This window comes from Paramormyrops kingsleyae, chromosome 24 (assembly GCF_048594095.1).
Source record: "Paramormyrops kingsleyae isolate MSU_618 chromosome 24, PKINGS_0.4, whole genome shotgun sequence".
Lineage (NCBI taxonomy): Eukaryota > Metazoa > Chordata > Actinopteri > Osteoglossiformes > Mormyridae > Paramormyrops > Paramormyrops kingsleyae.
Genome location: NC_132820.1, coordinates 17,341,158 through 17,358,186, shown reverse-complemented (window position 1 = coordinate 17,358,186; position 17,029 = coordinate 17,341,158). Strand labels below are relative to the sequence as shown.

Below are 17,029 nucleotides of genomic sequence, written 5' to 3'. Positions count from 1 at the left end.
TCGTGTTTCTATCATTAAGTATTATGTACAGAAGTGATTCATAAGTTAACAGCCTTACGCATTGACAGCCTTCCCTGACTTATCTGGGACTGCTCTGTGTACAGCGGTGCTCTCTGGTATAAATTCCTGCCTGCTTACAGCCCTAGCAGACACTGATAAGAAACAGCAATGTCCAGGTGCACCAGCTGATCATGTCCTCTAACCGCCTGACAGTGATCTGCAACTCTGAGAATGAGGGTTCAAATAAGAATTACAATGAGACTCTGATAAAACTCTGCTAAGGTGTAATGATAAAGTATGATGCAGTTTGTTATAGGATTTATATTGTTTTTGAATTTTGGTTGCTGTGGTTCAGCAGGTTACGCTGTAGCTGATGTTCTGAGATCTTGATCCATGCGTCCCTCTTTAAATCTGAGCACCTGCCCCTCTAAAGGTCTCTGCACGGCCCTGGAGCTTTGACCGAATTATTTGGCGGCAGGATATGGATAATGAATGATGTATCAAAAATATCCTATGCCGTGCCATAGACCGCTTCTGCGTTTGGGAGGAAGCTGATTATTCCTTCTCTGTAAATGAAAGTGAAAGAGGTTTAAAGCCAGGGTCGCCATTTCAGCAAGAAGCACGAAAAAGATTCTGGGAGGATTTAAAGATATTTGCTTTGCAAGGTAAGATTATAGTCAACAAATGTAACAGATAAAATGAGAATCTTTAACCTGCGGCATCTGCAGAAACATTTTGCTTTGGGTGGCCCTCAGGGTTCAGTTATATTTATGGGGGCGGCCACACCCGACCGTGTCTGTTCTATCCTTCCACTTTGAAAATAAGATAATCCATATTTAACTTTTTATTATGTTGATGTGGGGTGGCTACCCCTTAAATCCACCCCTGTTTAACACACATACTGAGATTTAATACTTCTCAACATAATTAGATGTTTAATGTAGTTTGAAAACTGTAACTAGTTGCATGGAGTAAATGCTATAGAATATTTTTCGGAATGTTAAGTGAATTAATACATTTGTATAGAATGATATTTAATAACTTAAGCACAATTATGGGACAATAGGGGAATAAATTGCATACTATTTTGAAGCTGTATTGCATTTTCTTCATAATCAAAAAAAAATGGTTGGCAATAACGAATGTGTGACTCAGTGGGTCAGGACTCTGTACCTGTCACTGCAAGATCAGTTTTGTAAATCCCAGGCTGGGCTCTGTATTTAATCAGTCATTTACAGAATAGCACTTCAGATAACTAGATGCTGCGGAGCCAGTATAGGGACCACAAACAGTGCGGAAAAGTAAACTGTGCGCACATTTCAGGGATTTTGTGAGCTCGATTTAGTATTGGGCACGTTAACCAAAATTGCGTCTGATGCAGTACGAAAAAAACCCTATCTGTGACACTTCCAGGGCTCCTTAATTAAGATGGGAATGAGTTTCTGTGTGTGTGAATACTAGGGTTTTGTGGCAATAAATTTATTCATACTAAATATTTGTAATAAGACAAATTATTTTTATATTAAAACTTGAGAATGCTATTCCATATCTGACAAGTAGCCACACAAAGTTGCATCCAATTCTATGTTTGTGATTTTTGGAGCCCCAGTAAAACAGCCTTGATCCCGTCCTCTCTCATGTCACTCATTTTCCTCAACTGAAATGACTTGAAGTTACATGACTATCTTTTCTCTCACAGAGAATGTTATGTTTTTGTGTGACCGTCATGTTCCTCCCCATCCCTGTAACCATGGGAAGGGAAACTCCACACCCAATAAAACCTGATTTTAATGATTCTCATAATGTACAATATATATATTACAGAAGCTTTCTTTACTTTTTGCAAAAGCATACAGGACTGAATCCTACCTTATAGTTTACTTGTGAATAGTAAAAAAAAACCGTTGAGATCAATTCTCACCTTTAATTAAAGCAATTATTTCATCTTAAATTATTGTTCTATCATGTTTTATGAAATCAGCCATGTAAACTTGTTTTATGTGTTTTTAGTCTTGTAGAGACAAGGAGGCAGAAATTTTTCTGTGACGCAAAAAGGTGTGGCAAACCAGTCTATATAACATGTCTGTCTTTCAATTTAAGTGAAACTGAAACTACAGCAAAAACTTGATTCACTGGTTTGAAGTGACTTTACTCTGAAGTGGATTTTCAGTACAAGAGGTAAGTGTGCTACTCCATGGTCTCATTCTCTCTCATTCAGTTTTGAATATAACATAGAATTTTCATAATAAAACATGATTAAAATTAAACTTAATATCTGAATTAACATGGACTGTAGTCAAATTTAGTTTTCTGTCTTGTAATAAAACTGATACCAAATTGTTCTAGCTTGTACATAAAACATCTGCTTATTAAAGCAAATTTACTGGTTTGCAGAGGAAAGTATGGCATGCATGGATGGATTTGGAGATGACTTCTGCTCACTTTATGAATCACATTTGGAGTGTGACATAAGGAGGGGTAGTAGGACGTACATCATGTACCATGGTACCACAGGAACAGCCGCATTAAATATTAAAAAGCACGGATTTCAGCAGTCCAGAGATGGCATGCTTGGACCTGGAGTCTATGTCAGTCGGAGCATTGAGAAGGCCCAAAGATACCCAATAAAACTGCCTGACAATGAGCAGCGAGCTGTACTCAAGCTGAGGGTTCAAGTAGGAAAAGTAAAGAAGATCGACAAGCAGGGACACCCCCTCCAAAAAACCTGGCATCAGCATGGATATGACACAGCCTGGGTGCCACCCAAATGCGGAATGGTTCCTAGTGGCTTGGAGGAAGATTGTGTTTGGGATCCCAGCAGGATCGATGTTTTAGATATAATTTACCCACCGCGCTATACAGGGTTGTGTTTTGATCCATAAGAAATAGAGAAAGAAACAGAATGGGAAAAGGAAGGAAAGAAATTGAAAGATCTATATATAATCTATACGTAGTTTTTTATAATCTCTTACCTATCATGTTAAAAATCAATCTCTCTCACACTCATACACATAAACATACATATACAGTCGTCCCTCGTTTATCGCGGTTAATCCGTTCCAGATTCTACCGCGTTAAATGAATTTCTGCGAAGTAGGATTCTTTATTTCTTTATTATTCGACTGAACCTGCCATTGAAGGATTTGCGGGGGTGCTCGAATATGTATGCCTACAGTTCATACGTACAGTAATTTTAATTTTAATTGTAATACAGAGGTGTATAATTGACTCAGACAACAGAGCGCGCGCTGTATCATTTTCACTGTCTATCAACTTTTTAATGAATAAATGTATTTGAAAAAGTCGAAGCGTGAAATGGCGAGGGACGACTGTATTGCTAAAAAATCATGAAATCAGAGTAACAAATAACATAAGATCTAAATATAATCTATATGTAGTTTTTTATAATCTTCTCTTGCCTATCATGTTAAAAATTAATCTCTCTCTCACACACACACACACAAACACACATATATTGCAAAAAAATCATGAAATCAGAGGAACAAATAATTTTAATAAAACAAACTATTTCACTATAACATTTTTTCAAAAGATTCTTAAATGAGTAAGAATGACCCATATTTTAATATTTGTTAAATGGTTTAAATTGAAACTAGTACAGGTAATTTATTTCCAACAAAACATTTCATTTCAATGCTTTCAAAAAGGCTTAATGAAAAGAAAGATGCCAATAATAAAAGAGAGGGGGCATTGTATTTTAATTAGGGATGTTAACCTTCATCCTACCGACAGGGGTCCCTGCACATCCCAGAGGTATATTTTTCTCATATCTCACAGATGAGTTTGTTCTTTAATTACGTTTATGACTGTCAATCAATTTGTTCCTAATGATGTCACATCATCATTTTCTATTTCTGCTTTGATTTAGTGCTTTTTAAAAACACAAATGTTTTGGGGTCCCAGCGAACCCCAGTCAAAAGTGTCCAATTTTGTCTGTGCAGTTTTAATAAATAGATAATATTTGCGATGGGATATCATGTATAAAAGTTATAAAGTATGAAGCTATTATAAATATTAAAGAGTGTGTAAGTATAGAGAGATGTTTATGGGCTATGGGTGCGTTTCTTTATACTCAGATTTATGTTCGTGACATGGTTGAAAATCGGAGGGTGGGAAGGAGGGATATGTAAGGAGAAGGAGGTTTCTCACAGCTCCAAGATCTCTTTGGCTGTAATGAATCTAGAATATAACTATATAATGTAGTTATTGATAACACCAGCATTTGTTTTTAGGCAAAATGGTAAGCAGATAAAAACTGGCCAGATTTGGTGTTGTAGCTTTGTACTGAAATACAAAATAAAATTTTAAAGTTTGAATGAGTGTGTGTTTACTTCAATTGATTGATAATGGGATCAAAATGACCCCGACGGGTTTCATCATATTTGTACAACAGAAATAGTTTACTTGAAATCACTGAAAAGTAAATAATACCGCAATCAAAGAATGAGTAATAAACTTCCAAACAATAATGTGGATTGTACTTGGGATAAAATTATAATTTAATTATTTTACAATTAAACCAACTGTTTTGTTTCTTTTATTCTGCATGTACCTCTTCGATTGAGATTTCTTTTGGGATACAGATATATAAGAACTACACTACTCACACCAATTACCATATTGCAATCCAGTAACAACTGTAACACATTGTGGTAAAGACTAATATCAGTGCCATACCATCCTCAATCGTGGTGGGTTTCTAAAAATGAAGCTTAATAAAAATCTGAATATTAAATGAACAAAGTGATTTGATTATATTTCCTACATGCACTCCTTCCACCATTAAGACAGCTCTCACCTTTTTTTAGCCCTGCTAAATAATTATCTTAATTGTAGCATATCAAGTCTATAAAGTAAAGTATAAAAGCCTATAAAGTAAATATTGGTAATGAAATAAATTCGTTTTGTCATTCAAAGTAGGTCTAATAAGATTTTTTTTTTTATTTCACGTAACGCTGTCAAGTGAAATTTTATTTTAGAGACGTGCTGTATCAACAGAAAAAAACTAAGGAATTTAAAACGTGCCTGTATATTCTTTAGGCTATTAAACCCACTGATTCCTTTATTTTTAAGCCTATTTTTGTATGGAATGCCATTGCCAAACCTGTTCGTTGTTGCGTATAAGTTGCTTAAAAATTATATTTTATAAATATTTTCTGTTCTGACTGGCAATGTTGCCGTTGCTCATATTTCTTTATGACATAAGGCTTCGGTTTAAGGTGACATTTGTTAGGCATGCAGATTTATTTGTCCCTCTTTTAAATTGGAGCGATTTGACTGGAGCGGGAGGAAATTTCAGTGGAACGAGGAGCGGTGTTGAGCCGAGCGGCTTACTGCGAATTGGAGCGAAGGAGCGGGCGGAGCCAACAGCCTCGTGAGCAAGGAGCAGAAACCGCTCCACTCGTAAATAAATGTCCGTATAGCACAGAAAAGCTGGCGCACGGCCAAATGTTGCGCCTGTCATCTGAAGCCCTAGTGATTATTGCGCATAGGCAATTTAATCGCGATTTGAAATCGCCCAGCCCTAGTGCACATTCATAATTCATTCATAGAACATTCATAAGCAGCATCTAAGTATTCCGTAACACCCTAACAAATCTTATTTTGTAAGTTTATTTTCATTTCCATCAGACCAAACTCACGGTACTCAGAGTGCCAGTCTTCTTCTTCTGAAGAAAACATTATCAAACCTCGGAGGCATGCTGTACCCATTCCACCATCTCCACCAGCCCCACCAACTCCACCCGCCCAAACAACTCCACAAGCCTCTTCTATGGTCAGCTTATCAAGAAGGCCTACAGCTACTCTTAAGTAGCGATGGCCAAAACGACGCTTCATGAACCATATGTAGTATTTTACACCATTAGGTGGTGTTTTTGTTTTGCTTTGGGGCAGTGGCGGAGCTAGACTTTTAAAACAGGGGTGGCAAAGGGGTGGCAAGGTATTATTTTGGGGGGTCAATATACAAAGTGTTCAATTACACTAAAAATAAATTATTTTCCACAAAATGTATACAGATTAATTAAAGTTTTTATTTTCCAAAATGTACACAATTATATATGTATTAAGTATACAGCAAAAATAGAATAAGTATTCAAAGTGCTCCTTGGACTAATCAAGTCCAGTAGTAAACAAAAACTGAGGTAAACTTGGACCTGTCAAAACAAGGCAGGACAAGGCAGTTGTACACATTCAAATATGTACCACAAGAATAATAATAGAACAGTATGTATGTATGAGAGTGTATGTGCGAGTGTGTGTGTGTAGGCTATATGAGTGAGCTTGTGTATGTGCGAGTGAAAGAGTGTGTGAGACAGCTCGCGATGACTGGTCGGAAAACAACGTGTAGTCTGACATGTTTCTTGTCCACGACGTGACAAAATTTTTAGGAGTCAAAATCGTGTAATCTGACACAGCGACTATCGTAACAGACAAAAAAAATCGATTCGAATCGTAAATCGAGTTTTTTATTTAAAAATCGCCCAGCTCTAATTAATGCTAAGCACTACAGTGCAATGTCTCCCTTACTTCCCGTTAAATTAATACCATTATTACTTCGTTTAATTTAATACCAATAAAAGCCGTACATACCAGCAAAAACGCTCTACATCGATCCCGCGTGTGCTGCCGCGATGTTTTGGAGCCGTTTGGAGCATGAAATACCTGCGTGTCAGCTTAACCAATGAAAAGTGTAGCAGCAACAGCACGCTGCACGCTTGTGCGTGCTGCGTAAGGATGCATTCACGTTCGCTGGGAGAGTTGAGAAATGTTCGTAAAAATCAAACAGTGTAATGTTTTCAGCGGGGTGGCAACAGGGGTGGCAAGGACTTCGTCTGGGGTGGCAATTGCCACCCCAACTAGCCCTCTAGCTCCGCCACTGCTTTGGGGTATGCTTTGAGCCCTTTTTTTGAACAGAGCACCATCTAAAAAAAACATATAGAGCCTACAAACAACTTTTCACATTTTGGGAGTAAATGCCATGCTTGCTATATGTTTACTACTGTGATAGTACCATGAGCTTTTATATATAAAGTTATCACTTACTGTGTCAACAGCAACTGAACTGCACATGTCAGCTGGAACATCTTAAAGAAGAGGTGGCTGTTGTCAAGCTGACAAATTGCACCTCTCCAGCTGCCATCCTGCCAGAGGGCATATGTTTTCCACTGAGCAACTTGCAGGACCTAGAAATTGTGGAAAATAGGCTTAAGGAGGAGGCCTGCTACAGGGAAGAAGATGGTCTTTGGGCAGATGCTGGTCTGTAGAGGAGTCATAGGTACAGTATGTAATGTTCATATGCAAATAGACCCTAAGAAGGGAACAAAATCGAAGCTTGAATTTAATACTTCCGACAATGAACAGATTACGGATTTAGTCAGCATTTTTTCATGTTTCTATAATAAGATTTCAGCAAGCTATGAACTGAAATACAGAAGAAAGATACGTGGCATCGCCGACGATGCCGTCGACTCCAGAGGGCCAAATTACAGAATATTTTGTGACTAGGAGAAACAGTACACAAGTTTTGTGTTTCAGATTACACTAGAAAATAAAGGCATGATGGTATTTCATAGACAGATCAGCCTGTCAAGTTAACTTAAGATCAAGTTAGAAGTTAAGTTCTGTTCCAAAGCTAGTTCAAAGGTTGCATCTGTGACTCAACTAGACTAGACCTTTTGCAACTGACATTTTAGCTTACCCTAAAGTCCTTTTCATCCAAAAAGTTCCAAGAACTATGGAACCAGATGATCTAAACTCAGGAACTAAACTAGGAGCTAAAAGTTTCTTTTACGCATTCCTATTTCTGGAATCTGAAGAAGTAGAGTAGGCAAATTACAAAAACAAAAAGTTTTTACAAATGAGGATGTACTGTTCTTGCTATGTGTTTTATACTCCTAGTACATTAACGTAGTCAAACAGCCAGCCAAATTCGAATTTCACGAGCCAGGAATTAAAGCTTAAAGGAGGCTGGCTTAGATGATGACTTTTTACGAAGAAATCTCATAAGCATTGCATCTGATGGGGCCTCGGTTTTGACAGGGTCATCGCTAAATTTAAATATGAATTTCCAAACATGAAATCCATTCACTGTTTAGCCCACAGGTTGGAATTAGCTGTACATGACTCAGGTGAGATCTGTAACTGGCTGCAATCATTTTGAAATATTTATCTCTAAATTGTACAGTTTATTTAATCACTCCCACAAAATGGCATGGTTGCTACAAGAAGTAGCAGATGAGCTTAATGTTCAGATTCTGAAGATAGGTAAGATCACAATCAGATGGGTTGCCAGCAGCTTTAATACTGTGAGAGCTGTGTGGAAAAACTACCCTGCTCTGGCCAGGCATTTCCAGATTGAGAGTGAAAATGCAAGTACACAGCAAATGTGTCAGTGTTAAATTAACACTGCATGGTGTCTATATGGGTCCACACCATTCAGTGTTGCCTTTAATACTTTTCAGTGTGCAGTGAGTGTTGTTTTTACAGTGTTAATATTTATTAACTCTTATAGTGTTCAATTTACAACCTAGAGTGTTATGGCACATATGGGTGGCACACAAGTACAAAATGGGTGGCCCATATCTGCCCTATTTTAATGTACTATCATTTGAACTCATTTGGGCATTCAGATGCTGTGTTTTACTAACCTACCATAATAAGAAACACTCAGACCAACATAGCCTTTTCTCTTTTTATTTAAGTTTTATTTTGGTTAAGCTCTTAATAACCAACAAACTGTGCGGAGAAACGCCTGTAGTATTAAAGTGGCTGAAATGTATGGCACCAGTTATCAAACACAGACTATGAAGCTTGTCTGTGTTAGACTGCATAACATAATTATTTAGCAGGGCTGAAAAAAGGTGAAAGCTATTTTAATGACAGAAGGAGTGTATTTTGCTAAAACAGATACAATGGGTGGTGGCCTCATTGCTTTTAGACTACAACTTGCGATATAGGAACAAATCAAATCACTTTGCTCATTTAATATTAAGATTTCATTAAACTTAATTTTTAGAAACCCACAATGATCGAGGATGGTATGGCAGTGATATTAGTCTGTACCAGATTTCATTATTTGTTCTTCTGTGTTGGTGTCTGCTAATTGGTCTGAGCAGTGCAGTTCTTATAGTTGTGCTTCCCTAAAGAAATCTCAATGGTCGAGGTGCATAAGGTCCAAATAATCATCCTAGAGAACACAGGTTTAGAAAAGAAACAAAATGATTGGCTTTCCATAGCATTTTTCTCCTACACCTTCTCTAATTAAGCCATAGCTGCAAAACCATCCTGGCTGGCACGCAAGAGACATTTCTGTGGTTTTTGTTCTTGTCTTATTCATCACAATCGTGGTGGATTACAAAAAAAAAACAGTACTGTGTCATGCTATGCAAATATACATCCAGCACCACTGGTCTAAAGGGGAGTGGGTGGTACCAGGAGCTGCACAGAAAAGGGTATTGCAACTGTCCTAACACCATTCCACATATGTTAATCATCCAAGGGCAGGACTGGCAGTCAAACATACCCCCACACCATTAATCCAACCAATTCTGAAATAGAAGAGTTCTTAAACAACATTGACCTACCAAAATTAAATAATACAAATAACGGCATTAGAGTTACCTCTCTCAATAGTGGAACTTCATGATGCACTACAATGTATGCCTAACGGGAAAGCCCCAGGTCCAAATGGATTTCCAGCAGAATTCTACAAAACATTTTGGCCTCTGCTAGCACCACTATTCCATAGAATGGTTATAGAAATTAAAGAAACTGGCAGCATCCCTCCAAATATGAATTGTGCAGACATAAACCTGCTCCTCAAACCTGACAAAGACCCTGCTCTCCCCTCTAGCTATCGACCAATATCACTCATAAATGCGGATCTTAAAATCATCAGCAAGGCACTGTCTAGTAGAATTGAAAAAGTGACACCTTATATAATACATCCAGATCAAACAGGTTTCATTAAAGGCAGACAGTCCACTAACAACATGAGGAGACTAATTGGCGTAATAGACTACTGCAACATTCAAAATAAGGAAGCTATAATCGTCTCATTGGACTCAGAAAATGCTTTTGACATGGTCAACTGGAAATTTCTACTGGCAACCTTACTAACATTTAGATTTCGCGAGAACTTCGTAACCTGGATTAAAATTTTATACAGTTCACCTAAAGCCTGTGTAAAAACGAATGATCAAATCTCCCCAAGCTTCATTCTCAGAAGGGGCACTAGGCAAGGTTGTCCGCTTTCTCCATCACCAGGGGCGGTTCTAGAGGCGGGGCCATAGGGGCCCTGGCCCCTTCTGAAATCTGATTGGCCCCTGATTGGCCCCCCTTCCATCAATCGTTGACGAGAAGAGCAACCGGAGAATTCTTCACAACGATTACAGATGCAATTCCACCCCCAAACAATTGGCGGCAGTAATGTGTCGATGCAACTTGGGAGAAGAAGCAGAGGTCTTGGCTATATATTATCTTTGCGGCTTTGGCTTGAGCGATACCAGAACATTCTCTGACGTTATGACAGTAGGCGGGAGAAAGAATCCATCTAACATTACTTACAACTTGAAGACAATTCTTGGTGAGTCACAAATCCTCGTGTTGTTTGTCAAAATATGAAAGGATATTTAGCTGCTGCTCTCACTTATTTTAGGTTTGTTAACTAAATTGTGGAAGGAGCACTGGAAGCACTGTCGAAGTAAACCAATAAACTTGTAAGCAATGTTAACATGTTTTTGCTAAGATAGCGCTAGCAAAGATTCTGTAGTTAACTTTATCAAACAAGTCCCTCCAGGATTTCACCATTTTTTTGTGTGATTTTTGCAATCAAAATGACTGATTTTGTGGTGGTGATTTCCAGAAATTTGTGAAAAAATTTGCGATTTTTATATTTTATAATTAGGACATCACATTTACCATAATAGTTTTATGTCAGATGCACAATAGTCGTACGACACAAATCACAAACAAAATGCATAAAGCTTTTTTATTTTAAAATTATTATTATTTATTTTAAAATTAACTTTTAAAACAACCTATGGACAATTTTTCTACTTGACCTATGTAAATATTAACTGCAGGTGTAGTGATTTATACTGTAGAACTGTGTGTAAATCCTGAGTTGAGGGGTCCTGAGCTGCAGAAGGCAACCACTTACTTATAGTGCGGCGTTTTGCATGGCGTCCCCACTGCGTAACTTTTAACTACGCAATACGAAGTGGCCGTTCGAAAGGGACCTCCTCGGTTACTATCGTAACCTCAGTTCCCTGAGTAGGGAACGAGTATTGCGTAGCCGGCCGCACTATAGTAACCTGGCAAGTTGTCGCTTCAGTCGTTAAACCTGCTAAAATGGCATTTTTCGGGGACTAATATCATAGACAGTAAAAGAATAATATGGGCTAAGGCCGTGCCCCCTTTGCGCCCGCGCCATTGGATGTGCAGTTGCCGCAGCACAGCCAATGAGTGAGCCAGACACTCACTGGTAGCTGTGCAGCTGCAAAATGCGTTTACATTATAGGCTTCAGTAAATCGAGGAAAAGGAGTTTCCCCTTTTCCCGCAACATCTGTATTCACGTAAAAATGCAGTGAAACTTTAAATAAGAAACAAATGTTTAGGTGAATATATCCACACTGTAAATTGTATTGTATTTGGAAACATTATGGTAACATACGTACATGTTAAAATACCTCTTTTGTTTGTTCTGAATTTGCTGTGCTCTGCTGCACTTTACCTTATTAGAGTGTACTGTATGAGATGTTTAAGCTGGGAGGTATAAATATATCCTCACTGTAAATTGTATTGTATTTGATTAATTAATCGCTGTGATGTACTTTAGTGTGTGTGTGTGTGTGATTTATGCATTGTGTCCTAAAGGACACAGTTGTAGGAATTAATAGCTCAAATAAATTTTAATATTCTCCACCAATATGTTTGAATTAATTAAAGTTTAATTAATTATTATTTAATGCTGATTATTAATCAATTGTTATGCCGAATGGTCGGCTCCTCCAAACTCAATTGCGGTATCCCTGTGAGTCTGTTAATGTGAGACTTAAATGGGATTCACTAATTACCAGTATCGCTTAGTAACCTGGGTTAGAAGGCTCGTCCAGCGAGCTGCATCACCAGGTAATGTACACGATTGGTAGCGAAGCTCCCCTCACGGCCAATGAGAGAGAGTCTCGCGATGTTTCAGGCGAGTTTGAGGTTCAGAGCGTGTAGCAAGATCGCACAATGGCAGGAACTTATTATGAGACACACAATGACGGAGGCTAAAGTTGTGTAAAAGACATGCATTTATTCCTAGCTAACACTACAACTGACATAAGACAGACATTACACCTAACACAAACAACAAACACGAAATAACGGAATAAAACAAACAATGTAATTATGAAAATGCAATGACCGGATTTAAATGAGTAACCTGAAATGGGAAATACTGTTCTGCAAAGCAAGCACAGTTTGTGGAAACACGACCCTAAAGTCTTATAGCAGGTTAACAGAACAGCTTAAGTTGTTAGAATGAAAGGAAGTTGGTTTACTTGGTTGAAGAGTGAGGGGGGGGGGGGGTCTTGGCAGTTGATGGCAGAGCTGCTGAGCTGATGGCACTCAGGAAGGCGCGGCGTTTGGAGCAGTGGAGTGGAGTCCCTTTAGATTCTCTCTCCTGGTGAAGCTTTGTCTTGGGTGCTGTTCTCTGTTCAGCTGGGCCTTCACCGGAGGGCTTCTTGTGGGTTTCTCTTCTCCCGGGCTGATGTTCTCCTTCGGGCGGATGGTTTTCTCTGCGCCGGCTGGCGGTTGTTCTGCTCTGGTTGGCGGTTGTTCTGCGCCCCCCTTTGTTCTGAGGTGCTAGATTTTTATGGTCTAAAGTTCATGAATAGGGATGACCAGGAATTCGACTCCTGGCCCAATGGCTGGCCATCCATTTGGCGGGCTTTCGGAAGGGGGTCTGTATCAGTCCTTTCGTGATTTATGGCCCGCCTGATTCTACCTTTACTGATGATTTTCATTAAGCTGTTATAACTTTTGATACATCCACTTTTATGGTAATCACTGACCAGATTTGGAATCAGGGGTGATTAACAATCAGATTGATACCAAACATGCCATACCAGCTTCACAGGTACATACCTCATACCATCTGCATTAATTGATTAAACAATTAATTATTGTATCTATGTGACTGATTCACATCAGTATAGGATACAGGGGTTTTGGGTTGCACCTCAACAGATGTTACACTTTGTGCGGATATTACATCGAATATTCCTATTACAAACAGCACATCTTATCCATAGATAGGCGTGGCCGTTAGTTTGTGGTAATATCAATATAAGTTGCACATCTGGAAACAACATATTTTGTTTTGTGTGGCTTGTGCCAATTCATCTTCTCCAGAATGGATAAGATACACCTTAATTCAGTTCTTTTAACATAGCATGGTAGAAACAAAGAAACTTGGTGACTGTCCACCAAGATCAGATAAGGACCACAAAGGAATGTTGGAAGAGAAGGGGGGGTTTTTAACACAGAAGACTCTCTAAAAGTTAGGACACATACAAACATAACGTATCTGTATATTGAGACTAGTAGTCGTGAGTAAATCAATATACAGGGTATACAAAAGCCAAACTTAAATGAAACTTCCTTTAGGGTGTTTGTCTGTTGGGTGAGTGAAATGTAAGGCAGAGTGTATGTGGAGGGGGTTGGGTGCCAAGTCGAGGGACCCCTGTCCGGGAAGTCCACTCTGCTTGTCTGTAGGTCCCTAAATCTTTGGGCAATAAAAGTTGGAGTGCTAGCCTCCCTGGTTATCTGTGTGTGTGTGTTTGTGTGTGTAACCCCCCTTTGGTGCCTCTCGTACCAGGCTCGGCCTTGTCTCAGGCCACCTGGAATTTAAGCCCTGTGATATGTGCATGTGTGATCCTACATATCCCCCCTTTCGGCTGATGATGGCATTGCCATCATTCAGGCGACGGATGTTGAAACAGGATCACCACCATGCAACGAGGCATTGTTGACATCCCATTGTTTGGCACTCTGGGTGGCACAGTGACAGGATGGACAGGGAGGAGGCGCAGGGGCTGGCGCCTGGCTTCTGGGACCGCGAGGAGTGGTGAATCCTATGTCGAACAGGGTGCCAACGGCTGCTGCAGCTCCCAGCAGGGTGCTCAGGAGCCTCTTGGGCCGTCGATTGGACTCAGCTTGGGTCACGGTCGTTGGGTTACTGCTCCAACCTGTGGGTAGTGTCAGCGGCAGCATGATGCAGGGTATCCTGAGTCCATCTGACACCTGTCCCACTAGTTTGGGGTCTCTCGTGCAGGTAATGGGCTCGGTTGACATCGTCAGACGAATACTCTTTCTGTGTGGGTACAACAGTTGGTAGTCACGAGACCGGGCTGTCCCCGGAAGATGGTGCCAGGTGGAGGCCCAGGGAACGCCGTGTCAGACTGGAGCCTCAGCCTCCTAGGCAGAGTAATGCTAATAGCGGGGGCAGCATCATCCTAGTAATAGGGGGTAGAAAATAAAGACCAAATTAGGATTGAGGGGGTGAGTCGAGACTCTGAATGTTTTGCACACCGGTGCAAAAGGAAACAGGAGAAAGAAATAGTGGGCAACAATTCTCGGCCAGAGAACAATTGCAAAGAAACAAACAGGACAAAGAAAATTGCAAAACCGGATCCTCTTCAGTAATTTCCCGGGCACGCGTGAGCCACCCCAGGTCCTTACCAAAAACAACAACCAAAATAAAATGAAAAGCTATCAAAAGAAAGAAACAGATAAGTACGGCAAAAACTGAAAAGGTCACCCAGATATCAGTAGTCAGGCCCACCACCTTAATCTACCCTATCTGTGACCATCTTTCCTCCCCTTTCTCTTTGGTCTTTCTCCTTGGGAGTTTGGGGAGATTTCAGACTGAAAAGATGTCTTTCTTTTGGTTGGAATGTGGTTTATTCCAAGCTGCTGGCTTCGTCTTGAGAAGACTGGTTGGTGGGTGTTTCAGGCTTTCTCTGGGCTTGGTGTTTCTTGATTTGATTCCGATGAACCCACTTGAGGCATGTTTCGTGGGTGCCTTTGTTGGTTCGGATTCGGTAAGCCACAGGTGACAGTTTGTCCACGATCTCATGTGGTCCCGACCAGCGTGGTAGAAGCTTCCTGGAAAGTCTTTGTGCTGAGTTTGGTTGCACAAACCTATAGTACCAGATTTTGTCTCCCACTTGGAGTTCATCTTGTGAGGTTTTCTGGTCATAGTAGGTTTTCCTGCCCTCTGCGGTTCTTTGCAGGTTTTGTTGGGCGAATGCAAAGGAAGCTCTCAAGTGCTGGTGCAGGCTGTCCAGATATTGTTGTGTGGTGTAGGCTGTGATGAGATTGTTGTCACCAGGTTGGTAGAGCAGGTGGAGAGGGAGTGTCATTTGTCGTCCTGTCATCAGTTCGAAGGGGGACACTCCTGTGGACTTGTGGGGTGTGGCTCTGATTGCCATGAGCACCAGAGGCAATTTCACATTCCAATCTTTCTGATTGGATGCCACATATTTCTTGAGCATACCGACGACGGTTCGGTTGGTCCGTTCTACTTGGCCGGATGCCATAGGATGGTGGCTGATGTGGAACTGGGCTTTGATCCCCAACAGTTTCCAAATGTCCTGCATCACTTTGGCTGTGAAGTGGGTGCCTCGGTCTGAGTTGACTTTCAGTGGGAGGCCAAACCTGGAAAACACATGGTTCGTGAGCAGATATGCCGTTGTCCGGGCTGTGTCGTCGGGTGCCGGGAGGCATTCTACCCACTTAGTGAACTGACAGGTGACTGTGAGGAAGTATTTGTTTCCGCGAGCTGATCTCGTCAGGGGTCCTACCCAGTCAATCTGTAGATCTGACCATGGGAAATTGATACCCCGTCGCTGCAGAGGTGCCTTGTAGGTTGTTTTGGCATTGCGGTGTCCTGCACAGGGTGCGTCGTGGGCGTACAGTAGCATGACCCCCCTTTGTGCCTGAGGGACCACGAGCTGTGGTGAAGTGTGGGCATCAGGGACACCAAGAGGTACGCCCTCGGCAAAATGAAGAAAAGGTAAAGCCATGATCAGGTGATGGATGTCAGGAAGGGATGCCTGATCAGTTGTGGAGATCGAGTTAGTAGAGAGGTCGCGGAGGTGATCACAGACCTTGCCGAGCACAGCATCAGTGGGCTGGAGGGAGACGATGTCAGAGTTGGAGACCTGAAGGGAAAGTTCCAGAAGTGAGGCCTCTGGCATCGAGGTAGGTGCTCGGCTGTGGCTGCAGGTGACGACCTGGACAGCATGGGTGGGTGGGAGGGGACAGTCACCATGCAGTGCTCCTGCTTTAGCGAGTGCGTCCGTGTGGTCATCGTATGTCTTGTCCAGTCCTAGGAGTCTGGAATGACAGCTGACCTTCTTCCAATAGATCTGCGTGTTTCGTGCGGTAATCAGAGCATCGCAAGTGTGCAGGAGGTCTTGGTGTTTGACTGGCTTGTTCCCTGATGTCTTGAAGCCATTCCGTGTCCAGTGAGGGAGATGGCACATGAAGTTGAGACGTGCATAGCTGAAGTCTTTGCAGATCAGCAGGTCCTTTACTTCACGGTCGGAGGCCATCTCCAGGGTGATTAGGATTGCTGCCAGCTCTGCGTACTGTGACGTGTGAGGACCAAGCTTGAGCTGTTGTGGTGGGACAGGGTCGTCATTGAGCCACAGAATGCCAGCTCCAGCTTTCAGGGTCCCCTGATGTTTGAATGAGCACCCATCTACATAAATGGTGATCATGTCTTGACAGACATTTTCATCAACGTAGTGGTGTTGCGACGGTTCCATTGGTGCGGGCGTGTCCACAATGTTGGGTGCTGCTGGTCCCTCCTGAGAATAGCTGTGGCAGCTGGGTGACTGTACTGCGTCAGGCAGGGCAGTTATGTCATCGATTGTCAGGTGTTGGTCGTCAGCAAGCTCCACGTGACATACAGTCTCTTTTGTCACTGGTGACTCTTCTACCTCCCTGGTC

The 17,029-nt window shown here is 41.2% G+C and overlaps 2 long non-coding RNA genes across 2 annotated transcripts in view; both read left to right on the top strand.

Annotated features, from left to right (window-relative positions):
• The first annotated feature begins 549 nt into the window (after nucleotides 1-549).
• Nucleotides 550-2,548, top strand: LOC140582154 (uncharacterized). Its single transcript, XR_011985072.1, has 3 exons — nucleotides 550-665; nucleotides 2,101-2,178; nucleotides 2,395-2,548. It is a non-coding gene; the product is annotated as an uncharacterized lncRNA (long non-coding RNA).
• Nucleotides 2,549-2,888: 340 nt separating this feature from the next.
• Nucleotides 2,889-17,029, top strand: part of LOC140582156 (uncharacterized) — a 58,790-nt gene continuing 44,649 nt past the window's right edge. The window contains exon 1 of the long non-coding RNA XR_011985076.1: nucleotides 2,889-4,161. This is a non-coding gene — a long non-coding RNA (uncharacterized lncRNA). The remainder of the gene's footprint in view (nucleotides 4,162-17,029) is intronic.